This window comes from Pelobates fuscus, chromosome 3, assembly GCF_036172605.1.
Source record: "Pelobates fuscus isolate aPelFus1 chromosome 3, aPelFus1.pri, whole genome shotgun sequence".
In the NCBI taxonomy this organism is placed as follows: Eukaryota; Metazoa; Chordata; class Amphibia; order Anura; family Pelobatidae; genus Pelobates; species Pelobates fuscus.
Genome location: NC_086319.1, coordinates 356,721,696 through 356,733,745, shown reverse-complemented (window position 1 = coordinate 356,733,745; position 12,050 = coordinate 356,721,696).

Sequence of the window (12,050 nt, the reverse complement as noted above, 5' to 3'; positions counted from 1 at the left end):
ACTCAGTTACCCAGTCGAGCACTAATTGGTAGGAAGAAGGTGAAGCTGAAGGACCATCAAAGTGCACAGAGACATTGGATGTTTTGCTTGTGAGTATTGGCCCTGTCTGGGGATATAGGAGGATCTACGGTTGGGGAAAGTTATGTATTGCTGTTACTTTTGTAAGGTGCAGTTTATAAAATCATTCCCAGTTAATCAAGTTATCTCCCAGCTCGTTAATGACCCCCTGATGTCTCTATAAATTTATGCCTGTGTCCCAATAAAGTGTGTGTGTTTTACCCTTCACTAAGTGTTGTCTGGTGTTTGAGGAAAGGGCTCTTCCCACTTCAACTCTGTTCCAGTCTGCCAATGTCAATTTCGTGTCTAAAAATGTATGTTAGCTTTTCCCCCTCCATCCCACTTTTTATTAGTAGCCCTCCTACCTCCATATCCCGTCCGATATTTTAGGTTTCTCCTGCCCTCCCTCTCCATTTCCTACTCAGAGCGGTTAACATGTGTTCTGTGTCGGTTAAATGGTCCAACCAATGGCTTCTCTATGAGAAATTCAAACCATGGAGGCCCCACCTCGCAACTTGCAGGACTTAAATAATCTGTTGCTAATGTCTTGGTGTCAGATACCACATGATACATTCAGAGGTCTTGAAAAGTCAATGCCTCGACGCATCGGAACTGCATACCTCCCTCATTGCTCTTTGTGAAGTTGGGGCAGGTGAACAGAGTCCTAAAAGGATGTCGCTGATGTGAGCTGCGTTACTATTGAGGTCCATAATGGACTCAGCTACCTCTGCAAGTCAAAAATGTGTGGGCCTGGCTGATCTCAAGTCTTCAGAATCATGCAGAAACTGAAAACCCGAACACATCCAGACTCCTACCATTATGTCTACTTCAAAAAACAGAAGTGGTCATGGTGGTAGGGGTAACCTTTTAACCTATAAACTGTTTAATGGAAGATGGAAACGTAGAGAACTCAACATGCAAAACCTAATTTCAAGGAGCTGGCTACAACAGCTATTGCTGCCCCCCGCAGCCCCCCCCCCCCCCACCCCACACCACACCACACCACACACAGCCTCCAAACGTATGAACAAGGACATGACATTTTATTATCACAAAACAAAACTATTTGATAACATATTGCAACTATTGACACACACTCAACACACTGACACATGAATACACCTGAACACACACACACACACACACACACTGGCATATGCACACACCTTGACACACAGATACACACACACAAGTTATATTTTTTTTCATATTCTTTTTAACATACCTTTTGTGTCCAGTCGGTTGGCTTGCCTGGGGTGCTGGGGATGCTGGCTGAGTCCCATGGGAGTGAGCATGCAGCAGCTCACTCCAGTCTCTCCTCTGCCTCCATGTTGCCTGTGGTGCCGCCGCCGCCTCCAGCTTCCTCCTTCTCCTTCCCGTGCGGCGTTCTGTGAAGCTGGGAGGAAGTGATCGGCTGTCATTCCTCCTAGCCGACTGATATTACAGGGGCCCAGTCACACTCTTAAAGAGGCGCAGCACCCGACCGGACCCCTGTTCAGCAAATAAAGAAATAATACCCATTGGGTGTTCCGCAAATTATATACAATATCCTGGAAATTATGCACAGACAATCTGACAAACATTGTATGTTGTGTGTGTGTGTGATTTCTGGGATATTGTATATGATTTGCGGGTGTCAGGGAGCCCTATGAAATAGTGGGAGACTCTCGGAGCCTCCAAGAAAGTTGGGATGTCAGGAAATGTATGAACAAGATGGTCTGGCTGCTTTACTGAAAGGGACACTAGTCACCAGAAGAACTACAGCTTAATATAGCCTGTCCCTGCAGAAAAGGCAGTGTTTTCACAGAAAAGGCATTGTTTACATTACTGCCTAGGGACACATCTAGAGGCCATCACTCAGATGGCCACTAGAGGTGGTTCCTGGGTCAGTGCTGCACAATGGGGGGAGGGGGTGGGCGCAAAAGAATTGCTTCACCATACATATACACTTCGACACTACAAAACACACAAACCACAAAATACTACATACAATACTCCATCACAACATTCAGCCACCGCACACAATCATCACACACAGGCTTCTCTCATACACACATCCACAGACACACACAACACTAAGAATACACACAAACCATTCAGTCTACCCCATACACATACAACACTCAGCCACCAGACACACACTACTCACATAGTAAAGTCAAGGCTGTAGGAGGAGGCCCAAACTGGCATGCTGCTTAGGGCCCTGGGCAACCTTAATTTGGTTTTGAATCTAACCCCCCATTGATTGACTGAGCCCAGTACTTTTGAGATCAGGCAGGAAATGCTTACTATCAGTATTTTAAATTAAAAAGTTTCATAAAAAAAAACAAAAACAAACCAACAACAACAACAAAAACACACCACACACACAATTTACAGTACTTAAATATGAAAAAACAATAGTGTTTACTTTTGTTTTAGGAATATGTGTGGATCCTGTAAAACTGAAGTTGTGGTTGGCTTGGTTTAAAGATAATGGAGGAGATTTGTAAACCGTCTCACAAACACAAGTATAGAAGTACAACTACTCCTCACTTAACGATCGGGTTCCGTTCCTACTACCTGGTAGTAAAACAAATTGGTTGGTAAGTGAGGATGTGCTACAGAGCATGCGCACCAGTGCAGGGCTATGTTCGGGGAAATTTCCCCAAACAGACAAACGCAGCAGAGCAGGGAATCCCTCAAATCTATGTTCGGGGAAATTTACCCGAACGTAGACAGACGTACTCACCAGAGCAAGGAATCTCTCTAAAATATGTTCGGGGAAAATTACAAGATAGACCAGCAGGGCCGCCATCAGGGGGTGACAACCATAACGGTTGTCACGGGCCCGGCGGCCCTGGGGGGCCCGGCGGCCCGGGCCCCACGTGGAGCGGCAAAACTGCCACAGGTGCATCTGCACTGGGGTCCATCAGGTGGCCCAAGCATTTAGGGCCACCCGATGGGCCCTATATCTTCAGGGGCCCGGTCAGCGCTGCGGCCGGGTAATTGCGCGACCGGGCCCCTTTAAAAAAAAAAATTGCGGCTACACCGCAAGGGCTGCTGGGAGGAAGTGACGGCCGGTCACTTCCTCCCAGCTTACTGCGCGCGGGAGGAGACCGGAGGGAGAGCAGAGGAGAGGCATCCGCTCACTCCCATCATCCCCAGCCACCCTCCTGCAACTTAAAGGTAAGAGGAGGGTGGCTGACAAATGAGGTGTGTGTGTCTGTGTGTGTCTGTCTGTGTATGTATGTCTGTATGTCTGTGTGTATGTCAGTATGTCTGTGTGTATGTCAGTATGTCTGTATGTCTGTATGTCTGTGTATGTATGTCTGTGTGTATGTCAGTATGTCTGTGTGTATGTCAGTATGTCTGTGTGTATGTCTGTGTGTGTATGTCTGTGTGTGTATGTCTGTGTGTATGTCTGTGTGTATGTCTGTGTGTATGTCAGTATGTATGTGTGTATGTCAGTATGTATGTGTGTATGTCAGTATGTCTGTGTGTATGTCTGTGTGTATGTGTGTATGTCTGTGTGTATGTGTGTATGTCTGTGTGTGTCTGTGTATGTCAGTATGTGTGTGTGTATGTCAGTATGTGTGTGTGTGTGTATGTCTGTGTGTATGTGTGTATGTCTGTGTGTATGTGTATGTGTGTCTGTGTGTATGTCAGTATGTATGTGTGTATGTCAGTATGTCTGTGTGTATGTGTGTCTGTCTGTGTGTGTCTGTGTCTGTGTGTGTGTCTGTGTGTGTGTCTGTGTCTGTGTGTGTGTCTGTGTGTGTGTCTGTGTGTGTGTCTGTATGTATCTGTGTATGTATCTATCTGTGTGTGTGTGTGTGTATGTATATCAGTATGTATGTATGTCTGTTTGTATATCTGTATGTCAGTTTGTATGTATGTCTGTTTGTATATCTGTATGTCAGTTTGTATGTATGTCTGTTTGTCAGTATGTATGTATGTGTGTCTGTCAGTATGTGAGTATGTATATACGTCAGTGTGTGTGTCTGTATATCAGTGTGTGTGTGTATCTGTGTCTATATGTGTGTGTGTCTGTTAGTATGTGTGTATCTGTCTGTGTCCTTTTGTGTCTGTGTGTGTGTATTCCTGTGGGCGGGATTTGGAGGCGGGGCTTGGAGCCGGGCACACGGGGGCCCAGACCTTGAGCTGTGTTAGGGGCCCCACAATTTCTGATGGCAGGCCTGTAGACCAGCTCGCTAACGTTGGGAATCCCTTGAATCCCCATGCTAGAGAGCTGGTTGCAAGTGCAAGCTGTCGTAAAACAGGTAGGTTGTTAAATAAGGACCACCTGTATTTCAAAACTGAAAAAAAAATACACCAATTGAATCAGTATGAAGGTTCAATTGCTTTCCACAGAAATCACTGTGCTTTTAGAAATTTCTATTTGAAACATCTTCGTAAATTGTCCATTAAAAAAAATAAAAATAATAATAATCAGGATCATTCAAAGCGCATGTGTATTTTAACTGCGTGATCTATTATAAGCACATACAAGGCAAGTTTCCAAGGACTGTGAGAAAATGATATCCTTGATGGAATAGCGTTTGGTGGATCCTTTGAAGATATATTTGGCTGTATTCATGTGTGTGGAGCGGGACTGTGATCCAAACAAGGGCACTTTGCCACAATTGAAAAGTTGCAGGGAGCCAAAAATTCTTACCAAAGTCTTGCAGCCAACTGCAGTGAAACCTTGAGGTCATGCTTAAGGTGTATTAGTTGGCTTAATGGAGGATGCTTATAGTGTTTACTCTAAATTAGCAGATTGTTGCTGATCATTGTCGTTAGCGCTTGGTGGGAGCTACTGGCTCATGTGGGAGCTACTGGCTCAAAACTGAACCTGTAGACTAGGAGGTGTGTCTCTGCAAACAGCCCAGTTCACAAAACTGGGCTGGACTGTGAATAAACAAACACCAGCCATAGTATGGCTGCTATCATCTTATAATTCCATAGAAGTCATTTTACTTAACATGCAGTTCATACTTACATGATCTTTCTAACACACACAAAAAAAAAAGAAAATCCAAAAAAAAACACAGCTTTAAAAAAAACAAAAACAAAAACAAAACATATTTTTTAGAAGATATCTTGCATAAAATTCAGTTCATGAGATCTGGGTAGTGTAATACACTGCCCTCACAAAAAAAAGTGATAAACCAAAAATATGATTTTTAAGTTTGTAAACATAGAAACATAAAATGTGACGGCAGATAAGAGCATTTGGCCCATCTAGTCTGCCCAATTTTCTTAATACTTGCACCAGTCTTAACAGTTCAGTCCTTGGTCCCCTACTGTTCTCCATCTATACTGCCTCCCTTGGTAATCTCATTAGCTCCTTTGGCTTCCAATATCATTTCTATGCAGATGACACGCAAATCTACCTGTCCTCTCCTGATCTGTCCCTGTCCCTCTTGACTAGTGTCTCTGACTGCCTCTCTGCTGTTTCTAACTGGATGGCTGCCCACTTCCTTAAACTAAACTTGACCAAAACTGAAATTCTGGTCTTTCCTACCTCAAGTGTTGTTACTCCTGTGTCTGTCTCCCTCCAAGTCAACGGCGCTACCATCAGCTCCACCACGCAGGCTCGCTGCCTAGGTGTTCTCTTTGACTCCGACCTCTCCTTCAAGCCTCATGTTCAATCTATCGCCAAATCCTGTCATTTCCATCTCAAAAACATTGCGGGCATCCGCCCCTACTTAACGCCAGATGCGACTAAGGTGTTGGTCCATTCCACTGTCCTTTCTCGCCTTGACTACTGTAATCCGCTTCTCAGTGGTCTTACATGCTCCCAACTTGCGGAAGCATTAATTCCAGATATAAAGGCCTATAGAAGGTGAAAATGCATGATATCAATTTTTTAGCAGACTAATTAGAATACCTGCTACATCTACATAGATGAAGTTCCAAAACTGAACCTGCAGACAAGGAGTTGTGTCTTCACGTAGTATTTCATCTGTTAAAAGGTAGAAGCATGGTCAGGCCCGGACTGGCCATCGGGCAAACCGGGCAAATGCCCGGTGGGCCGCGATGGCCATGGGCCGAGGCCGGCAGGAGAGATCAAGAGATCTCCCCTGCCGGCCCATGCGCAGGAGCACCGGCCCTAAGATGGAGGTCTAACCCATCACGGGCCGGAGGGGAGATCGGGCAGTGAGCCGGTCTCCCTCCGCGCACGGCGAGCAGCTTCCTTTATCTTCTTCTCGCGAGCTCCGAGATTATCAGAGCGTTGCCATGGTAACCGGCGGCAACGCTCTGAAAAAAACGGCGCTTGCGAGAGGGAGAGAGAGAGATGGTCTGTACCCTGCGGGGTACAGACTGAAATACCTGCCGCTGGACCGCCAGGGATGTGTGTGTGTGGCGTAGCCCCCTCACTGGACCACCAGGTATGTGAATGCTCCCTCCCCCCCCTGCAAAGTTAAAAGGGGGAATACATTTTTTTTTTTTTACTTTTTAATAATAATACTTTAAGGCCATAAACACACAAACACATTACACACATACAAACACACTGCACCCCTGCACTAACACTCACTGCACCACTAACACACAAACATTCTGCTCCCCTGCACTAACACACACTGCACTAACACACACTGCAGTAACACAAACACACACTGCACTAACACTCACTGCACCACTAACACACACACATTCTGCTCCCCTGCACTAACACACACTGCACTAACACACACTGCAGTAACACAAACACACACTGCACTAACACTCACTGCACCACTAACACACAAACATTCTGCTCCCCTGCACTAACACACACTGCACTAACACACACTGCACTAACACAAACACACACTGCACTAACACTCACTGCACCACTAACACACAAACATTCTGCTCCCCTGCACTAACACACACTGCACTAACACACACTGCACTAACACACACTGCACCACTAACACACAAACATTCTGCTCCCCTGCACTAACACACACTGCACTAACACACACTGCAGTAACACAAACACACACTGCACTAACACTCACTGCACCACTAACACACACACATTCTGCTCCCCTGCACTAACACACACTGCAGTAACAAACACACACTGCAGTAACACAAACACACACTGCACTAACACTCACTGCACTAACACACAAACATACTGCTCCCCTGCACTAACACACTACACACACAGCACCCCCTGCACTAACACACAAACACACTACACCCCCTGCACTAACACACAAACACACTGCATACACTCTATACCCCTACATACACACTACAGCCCCTGCATTAACACACAATACACACTCTATATACCTATATCCACACTGCACCTCCTGCACTTACACACAAACACACTACACACACTCTATACCCCTTATATACACACTATTCCCCTGGCACTCACATACACACACTCTATACCCCATAAACCTACACTACACTCCCTGCACTCTCATACGTTATACCCCTATAAACACACACATTACACCCCCTGCATGCACCCACACTAATTTATATCCCCTATAAATACATATTCTGCACCCCCTGGACACACACTACACCACCTATGCATACATTATCCCCCCTATACACATGTGCTCTACAGTTCCTATATGCATACACACACTAGAGCCCCTAGATACACTCACAAACACACAGTACAACACACACTCCACAGGCCCTATATAAATACACACACACAAACACACATACTTTACAACCCAGAGACACAGACACTACAGCCCCTAGCCACATGCAGTACGCCACAAACAGACCCCTTCACATACACAATTGCTCTACACACATGCAACGTCCAAACATATACAACAACACAAGGAACATCCCCACACATGCACAACACTCTTTAACAGTCCGGTTCCTGTTTTGATCTCTGGTATCCCACTATTGAGGACACCAGAGACGAATCGCCAGCAAACGCAGCACAAACTCAAACCACCCTCAACCCCCCCCCCCCAAAAAAACTCATGGCATTTATTTTAGCTCTGGAGGAGCGTCACATTAACATACTCATTTGGTGGGGGGCAAGGGGGTGTGCGTGTCAATGGTGGGGACATGACATGCCCCCTTTCTGGCCCCGCCCCCAATAGTGGGCTGCTCTGCCTTTAATTGCCCGGGCTGAATTTTTGTCCCAGTCCGGCCCTGAGCATGGTCATTAATCACATGGAAACAGAAAGTAGATCATTTAGAAAATTGTTAATTCGCCACAATATGCAGGCATCCCCGTATACCATACCATACCATTCAGACATGATATGCCAAACTCGGAGACACTTTCCAATAGCTCTGTTTAAATTTATGATTGAACTTGTACCATGTGTGGGCAAACTCCATGCAACGTTTGTTAGTTTTTTTGAGTGTGTGCGGTGGTGGTGGGAGTAGTGCATATGACTACAATGATTATTTCCAATTGTTTAGTCTGAGTATATCCAAAACCTATGCAAAGTGTATAAATTATAATGGTGTTTAGTCTTTTTCAATCTTAATTAAACTTGAAGGAAAAAAAAAATAGATTACATTAACCGATTAATTACCAAAATGTATATCTATCCATGATAAGATTTAGGGTAGCCTAAACGTGACACGTTCCCTTCTTCTTAGGTTAGTATGAATAAAAATAACCTTTTGTTTGTCATGATGTACTTTCCACAGAACTTCAGCAGTTTTGCATGGATCACATTTTGCTCAATTTTTGGCTTACTTCCATGCTTGTTGTAAATGTGAGGCAAGTAAGCACAAATATCTTTAAGGTTGACAAGTGAATAGGACTCCATTTTACACAAAGGTCATAAGGTTTACGTGGTCTTCTCTGTCTATACACAACTCATGTTCGCTGACACTGATTTGGTCACATTGCTTCATGGTTTTTGCAAATAACGGTAGGAGAAGTACAGGGAGTGCAGAATTATTAGGCAAATGAGTATTTTGACCACATCATCCTCTTTATGCATGTTGTCTTACTCCAAGCTGTATAGGCTTGAAAGCCTACTACCAATTAAGCATATTAGGTGATGTGCATCTCTGTAATGAGAAGGGGTGTGGTCTGACATCAACACCCTATATCAGGTGTGCATAATTATTAGGCAACCTCCTTTCCTTTGGCAAAATGGGTCAAAAGAAGGACTTGACAGGCTCAGAAAAGTCAAAAATAATGAGATATCTTGCAGAGGGATGCAGCACTCTTAAAATTGCAAAGCTTCTGAAGCGTGATCATCGAACAATCAAGCGTTTAATTCAAAATAGTCAACAGGGTCGCAAGAAGCGTGTGGAAAAACCAAGGCGCAAAATAACTGCCCATGAACTGAGAAAAGTCAAGCGTGCAGCTGCCAAGATGCCACTTGCCACCAGTTTGGCCATATTTCAGAGCTGCAACATAGCTGGAGTGCCCAAAAGCACAAGGTGTGCAATACTCAGAGACAGGGCCAAGGTAAGAAAGGCTGAAAGACGACCACCACTGAACAAGACACACAAGCTGAAACGTCAAGACTGGGCCAAGAAATATCTCAAGACTGATTTTTCTAAGGTTTTATGGACTGATGAAATGAGAGTGAGTCTTGATGGGCCAGATGGATGGGCCCGTGGCTGGATTGGTAAAGGGCAGAGAGCTCCAGTCCGACTCAGACGCCAGCAAGGTGGAGGTGGAGTACTGGTTTGGGCTGGTATCATCAAAGATGAGCTTGTGGGGCCTTTTCGGGTTGAGGATGGAGTCCTACTGCCAGTTTCTGGAAGACACCTTCTTCAAGCAGTGGTACAGGAAGAAGTCTGCATCCTTCAAGAAAAACATGATTTTCATGCAGGACAATGCTCCATCACACGCGTCCAAGTACTCCACAGCGTGGCTGGCAAGAAAGGGTATAAAAGAAGCCTCCTGACATGGCCTCGTTGTTCACCTGATCTGAACCCCATTGAGAACCTGTGGTCCATCATCAAATGTGAGATTTACAAGGAGGGAAAACAGTACACCTCTCTGAACAGTGTCTCGGAGGCTGTGGTTGCTTCTGCACGCAATGTTGATGGTGAACAGATCAAAACACTGACACAATCCGTGGATGGCAGGCTTTTGAGTGTCCTTGCAAAGAAAGGTGGCTATATTGGTCACCGATTTGTTTTTGTTTTGTTTTTGAATGTCAGAAATGTATATTTGTGAATGTTGAGATGTTATATTGGTTTCACTGGTAAAAATAAATAATTGAAATGGGTATATATTTGTTTTTTGTTAAGTTGCCTAATAATTATGCACAGTAATAGTCACCTGCACACACAGATATCCCCCTAAAATAGCTAAAACTAAAAACAAACTAAAAACTACTTCCAAAAATATTCAGCTTTGATATTAATGAGTTTTTTGGGTTCATTGAAAACATGGTTGTTGTTCAATAATAAAATTAATCCTCAAAAATACAACTTGCCTAATAATTTTGCACTCCCTGTATATGCATTGAAAGTCTCTGGCCTTTTCCAGATCTATTTGATATATAGATAAAATATGAATCAATCATTTTATTAAAGGTTTGTACATGTAATACGAGCCTACTAGACAAAGTTGTTTTGTGTATAGATCATGACCCTGCAGTCTCATTGTTGAATTATATGCCCTTTGGTAGTTAAATCACTTTGCTTAGTTAGCCCTTGCTACACCTCTCTGGCGATGACTGATCCGCCTGCATGAACAAAATTGTTTCATTTTCAACCAGATGTTAACTTGCTTTAGAAGTTTGTATCTCCTGCTATGTAATTTGAACTCTAATCCCACAGAGGAGGCTGCTGTGCAGTCTAGAAGCCTATTAATAGCGCAGTAGATAAGAAACTATGCATTAAATAGACTGTGCAATAAAAGAATCTAGAATATCTAGGTTCCTTTACAGGAAGTGTTTAGGACGGCTGTGCAAGTCATGTGCAGGGAAGTGTTGCTAGGGCTGTATAAACTACACACAATTGTTAAAGTGATTTAACTATATAAACACATATACTCATACAATTTTTACATTTTGTTTACATGACTGCTGTCTCCTTCGATCACCAAATCCCGTTACCCTTCCATTCCCAATAAGTAACGCAACACCATGTTAAGTGGGTAAGGGCAACAGCCACAGCTTTATTTAAACCAGCATAACCAAATACTGTCAGCTGCTGGTTTCACCCAGCAGACAGGTACACTTTAAACTTATTCCAGAGCCTCTTCAGCCTGTCCTTAGTCATCAACCAAATTCAGGCTGCGACTCCCCAAGCCCGTCCGGGCATTATTCATTTACCAAACTTGCTGGCGCAGGAAACCCGCAGCTGTGACAAAATGAGAACAAAGAAAACACAACACAAAACAACAATTCCAGAACAGAACAGTTGGGGAGGGTGGGTGGGGAAAGACACTGCCAGGCTCCCTCAGCATTGTTCACCAGTAGTCTGGTAATTTTTCCCAGAATTCCATGCTTTCAACTGTAAAACCAACTGTATCCTTTTGGTTGCTATGCCAACTCCTCAGGGCAGCAGTCATGCTCCCCCCTCCCTATTCGCTCCGGGGGTTGGCCTGTAGTAACTAAGTGCTACATAGTGCTTAGAGGCTAGAATACATTTTTATTTTTGTTGTCGCATCTTAGCACTTTACCATAAATATATTGCAACCAGGGATGTATTAGCCACAAGGCAAACAAGGCATTTGCCTAGGGCGGCACATTCAGGGGAGAGGGGGGGGGGGGGCATGCCACCCAAGCTCCCAGGCACATTCCTTGCTTGCCTCGTGTTCTGAGGCTGTCCACCTTACTGTGAGTGAGTGAGTGAGTGAGTGTAGCTGTCAGTGTGTGTCTGTGAATGAGTGAAAGTGTGTGTGTCTTTCAGTGAGAATGGGTGTGCCTGTGAGTGTGTGTATGTCATTTTATGTGTATCTGAGAATGTGTGCCTGTCAGTGAGTGGGTGTGTCAGTGTGTGTCTGTCAGTGAAAGTGTGTGTTGGTTAAGCAGTGTGTGCTTATGACTGTATGAGTGTGCCAATGACTGTGTATCCATCAGTGAGTGTATATC